Consider the following 21,151-nt stretch of genomic DNA (forward strand, 5'->3'; position numbering starts at 1 on the left):
ATGTTGACTGTACAGACGATGCTGGTAACGCTGACGGTACTGTTGATGCTGTTGGTAAAGCAAGTTTAGCTTGTTAATCACACACCATTTTTGTCAGGGTTTCTACTCTTCCTTCTATCATTTTGGTTCGTTTAACTGATTTATGGTTAGGGCTACATTAGATAATCTCTAAAACTTTAGAGATTACATAATCGCCGCGGAATGTTTCTCCAATGAAGTTATGAATTAATACTTCGTCAGTTATTATTGTTGGTACTCCTTGGTATCTATGGTGCGTATGACGTTGATGCTCGTGGGACAGATTGTGAAGTTGAGGTTTACGACGCAGTTGTGGATGGAGGTGGTAATGGTACTGTTGGCGTTGATGATGGTGGTACTGGTTATGCTGCTGGTGCTGCTGCTGGTGTTTGTAATCTTTGCACCATATTCTCCAAAGCCAGTACCCGAAGCTCGTTGACTTATTCTATTATACCAGGGTGATTGTCGGTTCGGACGAGCGGATAAATATAATCTAGAATTTGATGTAGTATATAATCGTGACGAGATACTCTGGAAATGAGAGAGAAAATGGTGTTTCGGATTGGTTCGCCGGTAAGTGCTTCAGGTTCTTCGTTAAGAGGGCAATGGGGTGGATGGAAGGGATCACCTTCTTCTTGTCTCTAATGATTGAGGAGGCTACGAACCCATCCCCAATTCATCCAGAATAGATGATGGCTGATTGGTTGATCCATTCCGGTCACACTACTTTCAGAGCTGGAGTGGGATTCCATTTCAGAATCCGAGGAACTTGAATTAATGATGAATTCCATTTCGTACGATTGAATAAGGATTTTTCGATATGAAATGATTTTTGGTTATCGGATGGTATTCTAATTACATAGAATATCCATAGATATAGAACAAAAGATTTCGTAGATTACGGAGGAATTTGCGGGATATGTCAGGTAAAGTTTAAAGTAACAGATACGATAAGATATGATTTAGCAGATACGCTAAGATATGAATTTTGTCTATACACTACTCATGCAATTAATGTAGCAAGACGTGTCTAGACTAGTAATGATAAGCAGGTAATTTTCTAAGAATGATAAGCAGATGATTTCCGACTAAAAATGATAAGCAAAACTTTTGACATGCAGACACGGTCGAAGTCCAGACTCACTAATGCATCCTAACGACTTATCAGTTAGACACACTAATGCAGACATGGTTCGCTAAGACCACCGCTCTGATACCAACTGAAAGGACCCGTTCATATACATTATAAACGATTCACAATAGTTGATTACATTGCGAGGTATTTGACCTCTATATGATACATTTTACAAACATTGCATTCATTTTTAAAAGACAAACTTTCTTTACATTGAAAATTGACAGGCATGCATACCATTTCATAATATCCACTATCCAACTATAAATTGATTTAATAATAATCTTTGATGAACTCAATGACTCGAATGCAACGTTCTTCGAAATATGCTATGAAAGACTCCAAGTAATATCTTTAAAATGAGCAAATGCACAGCGGAAGATTTCTTTAACACCTGAGAATAAACATGCTTTAAAGTGTCAACCAAAAGGTTGGTGAGTTCATTAGTTTATCATAATCATTTATTTCCATCATTTTAATAGACCACAAGAATTTCATTTCCAGTTCTCATAAATATACGTCTCATGCATAGAGACAAAAATAATCATTCATATGGTGAACACCTGGTAACCGACATTAACTAGATACATATAAGAATATCCCCTATCATTCCGGGATCCTCCTTCGAACATGATATAAATTTCGAAGTACTAAAGCATCCGGTACTTTGGATGGGGTTTGTTAGGCCCAATAGATCTATCTTTAGAATTCGCGTCAATTAGGGTGTCTGTTCCCTAATTCTTAGATTACCAGACTTTAATAAAAAGGGGCATATTCGATTTCGATAATTCAACCATAGAATGTAGTTTCAATTACTTGTGTCTATTTCGTCAAACATTTATAAAAGCGCATATATTCTCAGTCCCAAAAATATAAAGGGTAAAAAGGCAAATGAAACTCACCATACTGTATTTCGTAGTAAAAATACATATAACGTCATTGAACAAGTGCAAGGTTGACCTCGGATTCACGAACCTAAATTAATTATATATAATTATGTGTTGGTCAATATTTGTCTAACAAATTAGGTCAAGTCATAGTGTACCACAATCCTAATGCTCGAGACTAATATGCAAAAGTCAACAAAAGTAAATTTGCTAAAAATCTATACATGATTATTATATAGTTTAAATATCATCATTTTATATTTTTAAATATTTTTAAAAGATTTATTAGAGTAATAATATAATTTATTTATTAATAAATAAAATTTTATATTTAATTTATGTAATAAAATATACTTTTATATATATTAAGTAATAAAATTTATAGGATTCATTTAATATCATAAAGATAATATGATAGGTATTATTAAAGTAAGTTATTACACGTAGTAAAATATGTTTGTATCACATATTTATTTGATAAAATAATATCTATAATGATAGTAAGTAAAAGTTGCATTATTTTGTAAAAATAATTATTATTATAAAAATATCAATATTTATAATTACTAAGATGACATTATGATAAAACGATAATTCTAATTATGATAACTTTAATATTTACGATAATTTTTAATATTATCTTTAAAATAATAATTCTATTTAAAATAATAATAATAATAATAATAATAATAATAATGATATTTTATAGTAACAATGACATTTCTATTAAAACGATAATTTTTGTTAAAATGATAGTTTTAATACTAACGATAAATTTAATAATAATAGTAATGATAAAAATAATAAGAACGATAATTTTATCTAAATCAATATCTTATAATATTTTAATTTCATCATGATACTCTTACTCATTGTTTCCTAATCGTTTCGTTTAATAGCTTTTAATCGTCTTTTATATTGTGTTCATAATAATGATAATAATAGTAATCAAAATAATTAGGTGTTACAAATATTTGTTTTAATTACACTAATATTAATAATGATAGTTATTATAACATTATTAACGATAATACTAATAATTATCTTAATGATAATATAGTAATAATAATAATAATAACAATAACAATAACTATTTTTAAATAATGATATATATATATTAATAATGATAATAATAATAATAATACTAATAATAATTATAATAATAATAATAATAATAATAATAATTGGATAATAATAATAATACTAATTATAACTTTAACGATAATAACGATAGTAAAAAAAATAACAATTTTTAATGATAAATCCCTTTTATTGATAAAGATAATAATAATGATAAAATAAGATAAAGCTAGAACGACGATAAAAACGACTATAATAATAATCATTTTTAATAAAAATATCGAAAATTCAATTGATTATAACTTCTAATCCGTTCATCGAAACCATTCGATATCTAAAGGAAAAGTTCTTAATTTTTCGCCCGCAAGTGTATGCATATCTTATACCTTATCTCAACCGCAAGTGTAACTAATTCAATATTCAACCTAACCTGTCTAAGGGCAATATCAAAAGTACAAGCATGCATAATCCTAAATACTCGAGCACTAGTCGGGGATACACTATTAGTATGTAAAAGTTAAATTATGAGTACTCACGTATCAATATTGAGATTCAATATTGCAGGAAAGGTACGCAGACGCAACGGAAATGATAAACACTATATTGACCTCACGAGCATACCCATGAACCATACTCAATCACCTCCATAGCTATAACCCATAATTTCCTTAATCCTATCCTACTCGAAAAACAATTTTGAAATCACTCGGACAGCACTCCGTCATAATATTTTATGTATACTAATAATATCTTGAAATAATATGGAGTAAATATATATATGTAAATCGATTGAGAGAGTTTAGAGAAAAATATTTTCAAGTTTCTATGAAATAATGAAACCTATTGAATTCTATTTATAATAGATTTTTGAATTATTAAAGTGAATTATTAAAGTAAATTATTAAAGTGAATTATTAAAGTATGAATTATTAAAGTGAATTATTAAAGTATGAATTATTAAAGTGAATTATTAAAGTATGAATTATTAAAGTGAATTATTAAAGTTAAAGTAAAGTAAAAATAAAGTAAAGGTAAAGTTTAAGTATAGTAAAAGTATAAAACTATGTACGTATAATACGCGTATAAATATATATAATATTAATTTAAATCGTTATATATATTTAATAAAATAAAATATAAATATCGTTATCTTTATCATACTAGTTAAGTAATGAGTTGTCAAAAGTGGTTCTAGATATTTATAAAAGTTATATACGTTTTAATAATAAAGTTCTTTTTAAACTGAAAATGTTTCTGTACGTTTGAAACTAAATAGATCAATCGAGTCTTTATGAGATTCAATCTTCCACTATCATTTGTCTAGTTCTCAATGATTGACAATTTGTTCTTATTTATAAATCACTTTACCATTTTCCGAATATTGTTAAAATGGAAAGATTTCTCAAATCAACATGGGCCTTTCAACAGAGACTTGTAATCATAATTCAATATATCTGATAATTCAATCAGTTGATCTTATCTTCTAATTCCATTGATAAACATTTTGAAACAGATACAATCATATAAAGTATTTAATCTAATATTTTGTTTACGTTTCAAGTTATAATATATATACACATATACATATATAATCATATTCGTTTAATGGTTCGTGAATCGTTGGAACTTGGTCGAGGTTGAATGAATGTATGAACATAGTTTAAAATTCTTGCAATTTAACTTAACAAATATTGCTTATCGTGTCGGAAACATATAAAGATTAAAGTTTAAATTTGGTTGAAAATTTCCGGGTTGTCACAATTTTGATTCATAAATTTTGGAAAATGACACTTGTTTCATATCCAAAAATATTTTGGAGTAGTGTTGGAATGGAAGTATGACTTAGTGTAATATAATTACGCTTGATCAACGTGGTTATATTACGGTAAGTCATGCAGAAGTTCTAATGGAACGTGATGGTGGTAATGCTTGATCAACCTTATCTTCACTACTTACCATGTTACAAGACTCTGTTTTCTGTGCTGATATCTGAATATACCAAGACTCTATATGTGACATCATTTGAGTCACGTGTGGTTTCCTTCTCATCTTTGTTATATCATACTTGCACTCCGAACCATTTAATCAAAGGTATTCATTATCAAAGAAATATGATCTCGTTTTGCCCAACTTTCATACTTAACTACAAGATGCTCGGTCTTACTATGTCAAGACGAACATTCCTATCCTCACTTGTTTCCTAAACGCAGTTTAATCGCACCAACCAAAATTTCGGGACGAAATTTTCTTTAACGGGTAGGTAATGTAATAACCCGACTTTTTCCGTTAAATATTTAACAACCATTTATTAAATTCAATGATTTTTCCATGCCATATTTTTTTTCTATATTAAAGAACAGACTAATTTTGATATGTGTTAATTTATCACTAGAAAATTTTGAAAATTAGTAATAATAAAGTTAATAATTGAAACTAATAACTTATGAAAGATATATAAATACTTTATAAATAAATATATAAAATGATAAATAAAAATATATAATAAATGGTTAAATTGAATTTCGACATCACTAGATTCGTATATATTTCTAGTCACTATTTAGATCCAAGTTGTAAGAAATTTTGTTTACTACTTTTTAGTATTTTTTTTATATATAAAACACTACGGTTAGTGAAACCAAGAAAAATACCTTTTCAGACAACGAAACGCATGAATACTTATTTTATATAATAATTAAGTTTTAAAAAAATCGAATTATTTAATTGGGATATTTTTAAATTAAACCCGAGAAAATTATTTTAAACATTCATGTTTCAATAAAGGACAAATATTTATTTAATGTAAAATATTATAAATAAGTATTTTATGAAAAACACAAACCAGGTATGACGTCAAGAGTTTAAAAGGTTTCAAACAATATGGATATATATAATTTTTTTTATAAATATAAAATTAACCAGTCATTGAATCATATTAAGATAAAATACATTGGATCTTAGCTAAAGCATAAAAATTTAATTATAACATGTGACTTTACAGTAATACCCGTGTTTACCAAATTATTACACCCGTGATATATTCATACCCGTGACTACACTGTATTATCCGTGATGTCTATTATTAAGATAGATATATCCCGTGACTATACAGTTAACACCCGTGTTTTATAGCTGTGATATATATATATATATATATATATATATATATATATATATATATATATATATATATATATATATATATATATATATATATATATATATATATATATATATATATATATATATTAATCTATAACCCTAATTTATTCATACCCGTTCATTTTTCTTCTTCTCCTCAAGAGCACCCACATTCTTCTTCACTTCTAACCTCAAATTTTCCTTCAATATTTGCTTGATCACAAAATCGTTTACATATTCGGATTCCTCTCGAAGAGCTCTACTTATCCATACCAACAATTTCTTGATTTGAGTAAGTTTTAAAAACTCCAATTTTCTAGTTTTCATATTTTTGTTACATATTAGGGTAGATATAGTGTCTAGTGCTCAAGTCCTTGTATGTATGCATGATATTGTTCGTTAATTTGATCATTTGTTGACTTGTTGATGAATCACGAATTTGAATAGTATGTTACTGATATGAACATGATATTTTCAGTTTATGAAATACTTATAAATGGAATCCTTGTGAAAAGCTATTAATTTTAGGCTCAAGAATCACTTGATTTCGTTTAGAATTGCTTCCGGTATGATTAATTGAAGTTTAACATGATATTACATGAAATCCGAATTGTTTTGCCATGTTTCTAAAATTTTGACTTTGTTATCTGTAAATATAAGTATGTAGATGGATTACTATTGAAAAACTATTAATTTTAGGCTCAAGAATCAATTGATTTCGCTATCGTATGCTCCCGATATGTTAAATTGAAGTTTTCATGTGATCTTGCTATGAATCCTAATTTTCTGAGATGAATACTTTATGATTGAGTTTGTGAACTGATGTTAGATGTATAGATAATTGAAAAACACCCAAGATAGACTTAAGATTCATGTTAATCAGATATGTAAAGCCCTCGTTATGGTTAATTAAAGGTTTGTGATTTTGTTGCTTAAAAATTTATTTCGGTTTAAAAATTCGTAATTGAAACTGTGAATCTGGGAAAGTATGCTATATATTCAGGTCCGGAGAGGTATATAGTTGTATTGCTTGCGAAAAAAACATTTGGTTTTCATTTAGATATGTCCAATTCCGATAAAAGAGTCAAAATCTATGGCCAAATCAAAGTTAGAATTTTATATTATTTAAAACCGGACAGAACAGTTTCATTGGGATGCGTGCGACTTGATCTCAGGATTCTGGGTTTACAGTTGCGTGCGTATCAAAAAATTAATAAGTTTAGACTCCAGAAACGCGTCATTTGGATACTTTTTGGATTTGATATGATTTTTCAAAGTTTATACATGAGTACCGAAACGATTCAGCATTACAGCCTGGTACGTTTTCAGTCACTGCGAGCTTTCTGTTTAGGGTTAGAGGTTGTGCTTCGGATATATTATAGTCGACTAAATTCCGGAGATTTTGGCGTGTATTTCAAGTCAAACGGACCTGTACTTATTTTTATAAAAATTCTGGAAGTTGACTACATTATTTAAGCTAAATAATATGTGCAATTGACTTTGTTTGACCAAATGGGTTTAATGGGTCAAAATGGGTAACGGTCAGTGTAGAAAAGTTCCAAACGTCGATTTAAGTAAGTTTAAAGGTTGTGTGTTTAAAAAAAATAAGTTGTGGCATGTTTTGGTCAAAATGGGTGTTTATGACCCATTTGGGTCATACGAGCCTACTTTGACCCATATGCGAAATTTTGAGAACCAAAGGTATGTAACACATCCCGTATATTGATTTAAGTATGTTTGCAAGTTTTGGTGCTTTAAAAATGAGTTTGGGTCAAATTTGGTTTAAAGAAAGTTTTATGACTCATTCGGGTCAAACGTGCATAAATTGACCCATATGCATAATTTTTGAAAACGAAAGTCACCAACACATCTAAAATGTCATTTTTGAGCTGTGATAAAAATTTGGTTAAGTCAGGTCAGCCGGATTCAAATTTGGATCGTCAACCGAAAATTTTAGTATTTTAACAAAATTGTCAAAATGACTCTCGGACCTACTTTGAGGACTCGCAAGTTTAAATCAGTTAAGTTTAGATAAAAACTATTATTTGGTATTGAAAGTATTTGTGACAAGCTTTAAAACGATATATTATTTGTATAATTTTGTTGAGTCTAAACAGGTATAAAACAAGCGAGAAAATGGGCAATCATTGCTGATTTTGAACACTTAACAAAAATTTTATCAGCATTTTATGTTTATGGAGACTGTTTTCGCGAGGTCATAACTATAGAACCGTAACTCCGTTTTTGTCAAATAAACTGTCTATAGAAAGGTGGGATGACATACTTTCGAATGGTCACGACCTAAGGTTTTATATCAAATTTGGTGGGACTCGGAATCAGCTGCAAAATACTAAAAAATACATATATGTAAATAATATAAATTTTTCTAAGTAAAAATGAATAACTTAAGTTTGACCTATGTTTGACTACTTGACCTACTTGTGTAATTTTATGCGGTTGTTGACTTGTGTTAATCATGTTGACTGTGTTTGACTTGCGTTTGACTTACATTTGACTTACTTTGACTTGCGTTGACTTTTGTTGACTTTTGCTAAATTTTGCTAACTTTATGAGTCGGACTTGAGCAATAGGACTATACGAACCCTATGACCTGACCTAGCTTGTTAGACATTTATTAACCAGCATATATTCTTTAGGATGAGGTCTACAGTTACTTGCATTCCGAGTATTGGTTACATCTACGTGAATTGTTTATTGGGCTACAAAGGTGAGTTTCATTTGCTCCCTTTTTAATTGCTTTTGCAATATATATTTTTGGGCTGAGAATACATGCGCTGCTTTTATAAATGTTTACAAAATAGACACAAGTACTTAAAAATATATTCTACGTTGAGTTGTACCATTGGCATATTTCCCTGTAGCTTGGTAACTACTATTTACATGGGTATTGTAAACGCGAATCCTGTTGATAGATCTATCGGGCCTGACAACCCCAACCGGACTGGACGACCAGTATTCAACGGTTGCACAGTACTTCGTTTCGGTAACTACACTTGGTACGGTGTAGTGAGATTTCATAATAAAGGGAATATGCGACGTTGATTAAATGTTAAGTATGGTTACCAAGTGCTCAACCACTTAGAATGCTTTACATACACTTGCGAGTGTATTATTTTTATGATTATGAAATCTTGTGGTCTATTGAAACTATTGATAACTGTTGTTATGATAAACCTATGAACTCACCAACCTTTTGGTTGACACTTTTAGCATGTTTATTCTCAGGTTTTTCGAAAGTGCTTCTGCTGTCTGCTTGCTATTTGCTCAAGGTGTTGTATGGAGTCTTTTATGCCATATTTTCAAAAAGACATTGCATTCAAATATTATTGTTATAATCTGTTATTAAATAAATTGATGATTTAGTCATTTTGTATAAGTTGTCATATATATTTGGGATATGTCTATATTTTGGTAAACTTTCTATGTATAGAAAGTATTTTTTTTTTTTAAATGAATGCAATGTTTTATCAAAACGTATCATATAGAGGTCGAAACCTCGCTGTGGGACCGTAGATAACGTACCGCGTCAATAGCGATTTTGGCGGGTCGTTAGACAGATGAAAAAGAAGAGCGACAGATATGAAAGTGAGGAGTATATCAAGAATCAGCACTGGATAAAGCATATTGACAAATACTTTAAAATATGAGTTGAGAAGGTGTGAGTTGTAAGAAAACAAATGAGGTGGATTTATAGTGAAATATCCGACAGAGTAATCAAAATGGATTATCGCATTAATTCGAAGAGGATCATAATTTCCTTAATCGTCGAATAATCAAATCCAATATAGATTACAAAGATTTTCTTTTCGGAGATCAATCGTGATGACGTCAAAAGATACGACGAATCACTATTATCTTATTTCATTCATTTACGATAACTTCACTCATACGCTTCGAGTAATCGAATTATTTTATCCATTCTTCTTGAACATGATAAAACTCTATAATCGTTATAATAACATTCGCATTGTTAGTCATGACGACCTCTATCAAATTTCGGGGACGAAATTTCTTTAACGGGTAGGTACTGTGACGACCCAGAAATTTCCGACCAAATTAAAACTTTAATCTTTATATTATTCAGACACGATAAGCAAAGTTTGTTAAGTTAAATCTCAAGAATTTTAAACTGTGTTCATACATTCATTATAACCTCGACCAAATTCCGACGATTCACGAACCGTTATATATAAATAGATATGTATATGTATATATATATTATAACTTGAGAATATTAATAAAGTATTAAACGTATAATACTTTACACGAACGTATTTGTTTCAATATGATTTTCGACGAAAAAAAAATATATTAAATGATTGAATTATCAGAAACATTGAATTATGATTACAAGTCTCTGTTGAGAGGTCCACTATGATTTGAGAAAATCTATTCCTTTTAACGATATTCAGAATAATTTGTAAAGCTATTTATAAATAAAAACAAAAAGTGTTATTTACGAAAGTTAGACAAAAGTTAGTGGAGAATTGGTTTCCATAATATTCAATTAATCTATTTTCAAACGTACAAAGACGTTTTCAGTTTAAAAAGAACTTTATTATTAAAACGTATATAACTTTTATAAATATCTAGAATCACTTTTGACAACTCATTACTTAACCAGTATAATAAATATAACGATATTTATATTTTATTTCATTAAATATATATAACGATTTAAATTAATATTATATATATTTATACGCGTATTATACATACATAGTTTATTATACTTTTACTATACTTTAACTTTACCTTTACGTTACTTTTACTTTACTTTAACTTTAATAATTCATACTTTAATAATTCACTTTAATAATTTATGCTTTAATAATTCACTTTAATAATTCATACTTTAATAATTCATACTTTAATAATTCACTTTAATAATTCATACTTTAATAATTCACTTTTATAATTCAAAAATCTATTATAAATAGAATTCAATAGGCTTCATTATTTCATAGAAACTTGAAAAAAATATATTTCTCTAAACTCTCTCAATCGAATTACATATATATATTTTCTTTGTATTATTTCATGATATTATTAGTATACATAAAATACTACGGCGGAGTTATACTCAGACGATTTCAAAATAAGTTTTCAAACGGGATAAAGCTAAGGAAATTATGGGTTATAGATATGGAGGTTATGGGTATTGATCGAGAGTATTGCTCGTGAGTCAAACTAGTGTTTATCATCTTCGTTGCGTCTACGTACTTTTTCTACAATATTGAATCTCAATATTGATACGTTCGTGAATCCAAGGCCAACATTGCACTTGTTCAATGACGTCATATGTATTTTTACTACAAAATACAGTATAGTGAGTTTCATTACTCCCCTTTTATATATATTTTTGGGCTGAGAATACATGCGCTGTTTTATAAATGTTTTACGAAATAGGCACAAGTACTAAAACTAATTCTATGTGGGTTTAAACCAGAAATATACCCTTAGCTTGGTAACATTAAACTACTTGTCTATGTACAGTAGGCACGAATCCTAAAGATAGATCTATTGGGCCTGACAAACCCCATCCTGACTATGGGATGCTTTAGTACTTCGAGGCTATTTTAAACACACCTGATCTGGGGTACTTCAGAGGGTAAAACATGAACGTTAAGGCTTGTTACCGGGTGCCTACAACTAATAGAATACTTTTATACACTTGCGAGTGTACATATATTTATAAACGGAAATCTTGTGGTCTATTAATATATTGAAATGATTGTTATGATAAACCTGTGAACTCACCAACCTTTTGGTTGACACTTTAAAGCATGTTTATTCTCAGGTATTAAAGAAATCTTCCGCTGTGCATTAGCTCATTTTAAGGATATTACTTGGAGTCATTCATGGCATATTTTGAAAGACGTTGCATTCGAGTCATTGAGTTCATCAAGATTATTATTAAGCCAATTATAGTTGGATGTATTATGAAATGGTGTGCATGTCGTCAACTTTCGTTGTAAAGAAAGTTTGTCTTTTAAAAACGAATGCGATGTTTGTAAAATTTATCATATAGAGGTCAAATACCTCGCGATGTAATCAACTATTGTGAATCGTTTATAATGTATATGAACGGGTCATTTTACCAGCAAGCCAAACGGCCTGCCATACGGCCTGCCATTATGGAAACGGCCTGCTAGATACGTGCCGCCACACGAGCTACCAAACGACCTACCAGAAAAACGGCCTGCCAAATACGGCCTGCCAAATGGCCTGCCAGGCATATTTGGCAATTTTCAAGTCTATTTAAAGGGTCTTTGTCATCCATTCCAACACACACCTCTCTTCACTCTCTCACTACAATACACTTTCTCCCACTAGAGCTTTCAAGGCCTTCTCACCTCCGAGCGGGAAATTAAGTACCCGGAGGCGAACGCCGAAGATTGTAATAGGAGCGGGCTAGAGGTTGTCAGCACTTGTAATGGTCCAGATCTCGTCTGTAAACGGTGAACGCTTTCCTTAATTTAATAAAGTTATTATCTTGAGTTGCTTTCATCTTGCATGATTATCTATCTATTACAATTTTTTATTACGTGTTGAATATTTTATCTGAAACTTAACATTTTGTTATGCTGAAACCTTGACAGTTTAGAGGTTTAATTTACGGATCACCCTTTCCGCTTATTCACGTGGCTATAACCTAGTATTAGGACCTGATCAACCCTAGGATACAAGGTAAGTAGTTATGTGTGCTTAACGTCACAATAGGGATATAGTACCTACGTATGAATAACCATTTGTTCATCATAGAAGAGCTGCCCATTTAGATTGTGGTTAGAGTTAGCAATAGAGAGTTTAGTGAACACCAGCTTACTCAGAAGCATGATTCGAGTCAGAAGCAATGTTCTTGAGATATTGTAATATGATCCGGGGTTGAATAAGTGATCGCAAAGGAGAGACTTCTATCCCAATTAGCAGTACCTTAGAATATCTAAGATTGAACATCTGTTAATGTTAAGACATAGCATAGTGATTTAGTGGTAGGATATTGCTTTAGTTAGACCAACTAGGATTAAGAAAAGGTGAGACGTTCCTTTATTGGGTAAACCACTTTGTTCATGTACCTAGAATTCTATCCATAAGGTCGTTTAAACCTTTCAGGTTAGCGTTGGGAGTAGGGATACCTGTCTTAGCCAGAATCTTCAAAACCTAAACTCTTAGTGACAAATCAGTTAGGTTCACAGCCAGTTGATTGAGGTTTAGTGTTTATCCTAGGAAGTTGAACTCTTACGATAATTCCCCTTCAGAATTCTATTCTTCATACCTATCTTTACTTTTATTATTTAATTACTATTTTATCTAGTTAATCTTAATCTATCACCTGTTGCCACTAGGGTTAACTATATAGGCACTTTTGTCCCACATTACTGAATAAACATACAAAAATATGTACCTGAGTTATATTTACCACTTACTCGTTAAAAGGAAGACAAGTAGGTGAGTTATAGCTTGGAACCCCAGCTAAATATAAATGATAAAACAAACCACTACTCCTCCTTGTGGTAGCTGATTCTGACATGCCGCGGCCTAACGACACCGCGAAAATAAAACCGTCCGTTTCGGCCATATCATAAGGAGAGTAGAGTTTTTGGCGCGCTGCCGGGGACTTATTTTCTGTCTGGTAAGGTAATTGTTGATTGTATCAAGATATCTGAGATTCTTGAGTGGTGTCTAAGAAAGACAATTATATACGGACTTGGTTATTGGATTTTTCGAACAGTCTCCAATTATATTGGAACCAAAAGGATCCTGCCTCTCCGTTGTCTGCCTGGCCACTTGTTTCAAAGATAAATTGACAAAAATCACACATGCTTAACAAACAGAGAGTTTGTCGGTATAGGATTTAAAGTCGCCATTATAGTAAACCCTTTTCAAATTATAAAAACAAAAATATTAATTATGGTTTTAATTCCTGTAGTTTCCAGTTCAAACTTAACCGTCTACGAAGAAAGTGCGAATGGCAGTTGCTCTCCCACAACTTCGAAAACCGGCGAAGTTTTTCTTTATAAACCCAAAACAAATCTAAACCCTGATGAATCTCATCAAGACTTAGTTCTTGATTCTTGTAGTCCAAGAAGCCGGATAATTTCATCTGACTTAGAGATTTCATTGCTTTTAGAAAAGTTTTACTCAAATACACCAGGATTCGACCCTCTTCACGATCCAAAAGGGATGCTCAGTCTTAACGAACTCCTGATAATGGAAGATGAGATAAGGGGAGAATATCCAACTATTTTCAACTATCCAAACTTGTTCGAATTTAATCCTAAAGAGATACGAAACTCTGATAAAACAAAAGCTCCGTTTATTGGAAATCTGTTAAATCCTAGTAGAAGGTTAGACATCTATAGAGAATTCGTTAGGCACCTCTATTCCTCAGACTTCTCATTTTCAACATTTCAACTCAATCTGTTAAAAGAGCTGCGTTCTCAGACTCGTTCTCTTCACAAACTGATAAAAGAATGTGGGGATGACCTTTTCGTCAAGTATCGGGATGCAGAAATCAATTTCAAATTTGATTTAGAGTCATTCGTCACTTTTCTCCCTCATTTCACCAATAAGGAAGTTTCTCCAATTCACATAAACCGTTACGTCTCGACAATGATCTCTGAATTAGAATTTTGGATTGAAAGCAAGACACCTAACCCTATTTCAACCTACGGAAATCGAGATTTCTTTTACTTTGATCCAGCCTCATTTCTCATCAAAAGATTAATTGAAGCTTTTTCGGATTCTACCAAGGAAAGAATACATCAGAATTTCTACGCAAAAAGAAAGGAAGTATACTCGGAACTTGTGCAAATCCTCACTATGTCAAAATTTCCATTTATAAACCCGCAAAGGAAGATCATTCGAGAAATATCTTCAAACTTTAAATTTACTATCGGTGATCCTGACTGCGCGGAAGATCTTTTATTTCAAGACACAGTGGCAAAACTTCTTTTTGAACTAAATTATAGAGATACTGGGTCAAGGGACGGAATTTCAAATACTAAGAAAGTAAAAAGGGCTTTGGTTAAACTTATGGACAATATCGGAGAATTACAGAGGCGCGAGCGTAAAATGTTAAGTGATATCGAAATATTCTCAATACACTCCGCTGATTTACTCTGGATGGTCAAGGAAGCTTTAAACTTGTCTTTCTTTCCACGTCATTTCTGGAATTTAGTTGTAGAACCTGTGTAATTTGTGTTTTTAATAACAATAAAATATTTTAATTTTTAGTTGTCTTTTCTTTTCTTATTTTAGTTAGTGATATATCTTAGAAAATATAACGAAATAATATAAAAATAACCGGATTAAAATCCGAGGTTTTATTTTATTTGTCTTCTCTTAAAACCCTTTAAATTTTAAAATCATAAAAACTTAAAAATTGTGCGAGTCGGGTCGGGAAAATAAGCCCGCGAGCCACACGGGCCTTTTTCTTTCTCTTTTCCTTCTCTTTTCTTCTTCCTTCTCTTTTCTTTTTGTGATTTTTTTTTCTCCCTCTGTCCATTCGAAGCCGTCGCACCACCACCACCTTACCACACTCAAATTAACCAAATTCGACGAATCAAAGCTTGAAACTTGTTCTCTCGAGCCTCCTAAACTCGATTCCATCATCAATTTTGCACGAAAGGTACTCTTTCTTGATGAAGACTCGAATTTTCTCTTAAGGTCAAATTTTTGACTTTTTAGAAAAAGTTAGTTTTTGACTCAATTATGAATTCCTTTATGCTTAGATAGACAATGTGATTACTTTGTGTTAGTTTTTAGCCTTGATTGAGATATTTTGGATAGTTTTTGGCTCTAGACTAGTTACTTGAGGTTTTAGGGTGAAATTCTTGGAAATTTGATGTTTTGCTAGCTTAGTTAGGCTTAGTGATTCATTAGGAACGTTTAGAAACTGAATTTGGAACAAAGAAGGCTAGTTTGCTTGAATTTAGTATTTTGGTCAAACTACACATAATTAGGACTTCGGTTTTTCCTATAGTTAAAACGTTTTTAAAACTTAGGATTACCTTAAAACTAGTTCAAATGACGGAATCATTGATTTGCTCGAGAAAATGTAGAATAATCCTTGATTTTCCTTATTTTGTACATTTTGATCAAAATAAATATTTTTCAGTCAAACGGCTCTAATCTTTGACTTTAATATGTTATAGCTCAACTTTGATGTTTAAAAATACTTAAGGGAATTAGAAATGGTCTTTAGGACCATTGTATGCTTAAAAATCATCACATTTGGTTAAAAATTGCTTATTACGACTAAATGACTATAATTATTATTTATTTGCATTATTTATTGTAATCACAGGTACACTTTAAATTTTGCTCAAAAGTAAGGTTGTAGTTCATTTAAATGTTGTTTGTGGTCATTTTGGCTATATTTGACTATAACAGGATTTTGGAAAACCCCATTTTTAAAGCCCTCATTTCGAATTTTTTTTCGAAAAATATAGGCATTTTTGGACTCTAAGTCCTAATTTTTGGAGCATAACCTATTTTACTTGATTTTTGCAGATGGCCAATCGTCGAAATGATGTCGAGTTGCCCCATTGTCTTCGTGGGCAGGATAACCCGGAGGAAAATGAGCCCTTTATGAGAGTTTGGATTAACCGAGATAAAGCGGGTAATAAATACATAAATTGGATGATATTGGAATAGTGTGGTTGGGCTGATGATCTCGGAAGAATGTTGACTTTTCATGCAGCGGGTAGAACGCACCGGGCCTGGAAAATGTTGTTTGAGTTAAATGAAACAACATATAACGAGCCATATGCGGAGTTTATGGCTACCTGGAGTTTTGATTCAACAGTTGATCCGGCAGATTATAATAATCAAGAATGCATCCATTTTCGACATCAAAACCGAATGTATCACTTGACTCTCGCACGGTTTGCGAGACACCTAGAGTTGTACAAATCATCACAACTCACCCGGCCAATATTCAGGGATGGATTGACCACCTTGAATTACATGGATCATCAGACTTTCTAGCAAGAGCACACCACAGATAACGGGCCATGGCAGTCAAGTACAAAGGCGTCAAAATTCGCCAACCCCGTACTCCGAATCCTCCACCACCTAATCACCAAAACCCTCCATCCTAAAGCCAGATTTGGAGGTGCGGTTACAATCAGAGACATGCGCCTGATGCATGCCATAATGAACAACCAGAATCTACAGGTAGCGCATCTCCTAGCTCAGGCTATCACCAGCGAGAAGAATTCGGCAAGCACGGTTGTGCCAATTTTAGGGGGTGTTGTGATAAAGTTGCTCAAGAGCATGCGTATTTTGGGAGATGTTGCACGGTTTAACTATACGATTGGGGCTGTATCAGAAGAGATTGGGTATAAGTTGTTAAGCTACTGGAAGTATATTCGCGTTGAGGGTGAGCAGTTGATCATCCAGGCGAACCCAGAGATACCCGGTTCCGAAGAGCGGACGGTACCAGGGGTGAGAGTTCAGGGATTCAGACCTGATACTAGGACACATGATGGTAGTAGGAGATGAGGTTCCCAAGAACCTGTGGATGAGGATGACCCCACAGCCCATGGATGGTCCACTGACACTCACCGTCACTCATCAATTGGCGAGGGTGATCATCCACGATATCCACCATACGGCTACCAGTACCATATGGGAGATTTACCTGGGCATGAGAGTTGGTTTTCCCAGCACGCGATCCTTGAGAATTTGGACCACTTTGCGCATTATGCAGGGAGGCAGTTCGGCATCCCACCATATCCACATGAGTATCCGGTAATGCAAGCCCACCGTGATCCAAGGGGAGCAGGCCCGAGCCATCAATTTTCAGGACCTACACATCCACCTACTCATCACTACACACAGCGTACAATTATCACACCTACACCGCCACCTCCACAGACTACAGGGCCCGAGAATTTTGTTGAAGAGTTGTTCAACGTTAACACGTCTATCGTTGGTCAGGACCCTAGATGGGAACATGCATTGGAGCAGCGTACGACTGCAGGGGTTGCACAGGGTATCGATAGTATGGACATGAACCAGTAGTGGGGAAGAGGTAGAGATTTACAGGATAGTATGGGTTGGCAGGCAGGGCCTATGGTTCATACAAGCACGTCATCGTTAACTGGGTTAATCGCTAGATCAGATGAGATAGAAGTTAGAATATCCATGGGTATGAATACAGCAGAGTTGGTAGACCAGTTTACCACATACGAGGAGATGACCAGCGAGGGTCAATCTAAATTGAGGAACCCAACCAGTGTGATGACCCGGGAATTTCCGACCAAATTTAAACATAATCTTATATGATTCGACTCGATAAGCAAAGTCTATTAAACCGAGTCTCATTATGTTTGAACTATTTCATGATAACATTTGACCTTTAACTATTTCCGACGATTCACGAACCTTTAATTGTAACTAAGAATGTAAATATAAATAATTATATATAAAACTAATTATATTAGTATTAATGAACTATTAAGTAATTTTGTTATTATAAAAGATAACATTTAATAACTAAATATTTTCATTTTGAATATATATAGTATATTGTATATAAATGATTCAAACATATTTTACCAACGTTAACAAAATATTAAATGTACAATGTTATACTTTGTAGTTAATTGTTTAATATACATAATTAATCATCTACTCAACATTTAAAACATGATTTTATATATATGGTAGTATACATATATACATAAATATAACTATATATATATGATTTTATACATAATTATTATATTATGTATATGTAGAAATTTATAATATATCTATGATGAAATAATGTACTATTTTAATAAATATATATAATACTTACATATATAAAACATTTATATTTTTCATAATTACATACATAAGTATAATATAATTAGTATGTAAATAAATATTATAATATATTTATATTAAAATGCATAAATATATAATATTCAGTATATGTTACAATACATATTACATAATTATTAAATATTACTTAATAATAGATGATATTAATAAAATAAATTTAAATACAAATATAGTTGTTGTAGTAATGTTATTTGTATCGTCAAATATCAATATTTGTATTCATAATATCACTTTATATCATATAAAGATGAAATTGGATGTATAAATTAGATTATTATTACTAATATTATTATTATCGATAAAATATTAATATTATCATAATTAGTATGGTATTATTATTATTATTATTATTATCATTTTTACAATTATTATTATCTTTAATATTATATTTATCATTATTATTAATTTTATTAATATTATTAGATATTAATAGTATTGTTATTATATATTATTATTATTAATTAAAAAAAACAGTAGGGATCTATATTATACGCGTGACCTCTGTATCCTTTATCTCTATTATTATTATTTTTTTTGTTTCTTTCCTGCTCCCAACTCGTGAACCTGTGTTGACATTTTCTCCATTTTTTATCAACCGATCTCTATTATTACAACATGATTATGTATAATTGCAAATCAAATAAAAAGGAAATCCAATGGGATTAAAGAGCACAGCGATATTTTTTTTTTCTTCTTCTCTGCACGCTCCAATTTTTTTTTCTCTTAATTCAATTTCGAATAAAGTTTCAAAATCTAAAAATGCAGAAAGGTTAGAAATCTTTCTTTGAATCTATCTGCAAAATCTCAACTCTCAAATCTTTATATCGATCTTGAATTTTGAAGTCAAAGTTTAGTTTAGAAAAAGTCAACAATTGTTCTTGAGACAAATTCGCGTTCGTGTATATGTTTCTGATCAAATTGACGATTCCAGTAGTTTTTATACATGTTTAGAAAACTATTTCGTGTTATAAACATTATCTATAATGTTATCTATTACGAAATCAATTTTTTTTGTTTTGTTCCAAGAACCGACGCTGCAGTAGGCCTTTAGTATTTATTTTTTTTATTTTAGAACCCAAATTATTTTTTTTTCTGTAATGTTTTGAAGCTTTAAAAGGAACCCCGATTTTTTTTTTTTTTTTTTGGTTATTGATGTTTTGTTGAATCCATGAGACTTGTGGAGAAGAAGAGGAATAGAAGAAAAACAGTTTATATATAAAATTTAAATTCGATATTAGTACAGAGAATCAGAATTGGTGGGATGGTCGAGAGTGTTTGCGTGTGAGCATGTGGTCACGAGATCGAGTCCAGAGGACGGTAGTTTCTTTTTTTTTTTTTTTTGAAACTCTTTTCATGTGAGGTAGTTTTATTTTCTAATTTTATTATTGTTATTATATATTAATTATTATTAGTATTATTATTATTATTGTGATTGTTTTGATTGTTATTGTTATTGTTATTATTAGTATCATACTTGTTATCATATTTGAAAGTATTATAGACATTACTATTATTATTATGATAGGTATTAATAATATTATTATTAGTAATAAACTTATCATTTTAGTATTTTATCATCATTAGGATTATGATTATGATTATCATTATTATTATTATGAAGGAAATAAAAATATATTATTATCATCAATATTAGAATTTGTACCGGTTTATAAATAATAGTATCATCAGTACATTTACAATTAATAATATCATATTTATCAGTATCATCATTAATATTTATTAGTATTATTATGATTATCATTTATCATTTTATAAATATTAGAACCCTTATTATTAACATAAGTATGGTATTAGTATTAATATTATTTTAGAGTTATTATTATTAGTATCATTAACAGTTATCATTTTCATTTTTTTTGCTATTAGTATTATCATTATTAATAAAATTATTATTATTATTAGTAAATCATTATTATCTAAATTATTATTTTAACAAATAAATCTTTTGTACACTATATATATACTTATGGTATATACTATGATTGTATTAATAGTTCACATAACAAAC

Source organism: Rutidosis leptorrhynchoides, chromosome 6 (assembly GCF_046630445.1).
Source record: "Rutidosis leptorrhynchoides isolate AG116_Rl617_1_P2 chromosome 6, CSIRO_AGI_Rlap_v1, whole genome shotgun sequence".
Classification (NCBI taxonomy): Eukaryota; Viridiplantae; Streptophyta; class Magnoliopsida; order Asterales; family Asteraceae; genus Rutidosis; species Rutidosis leptorrhynchoides.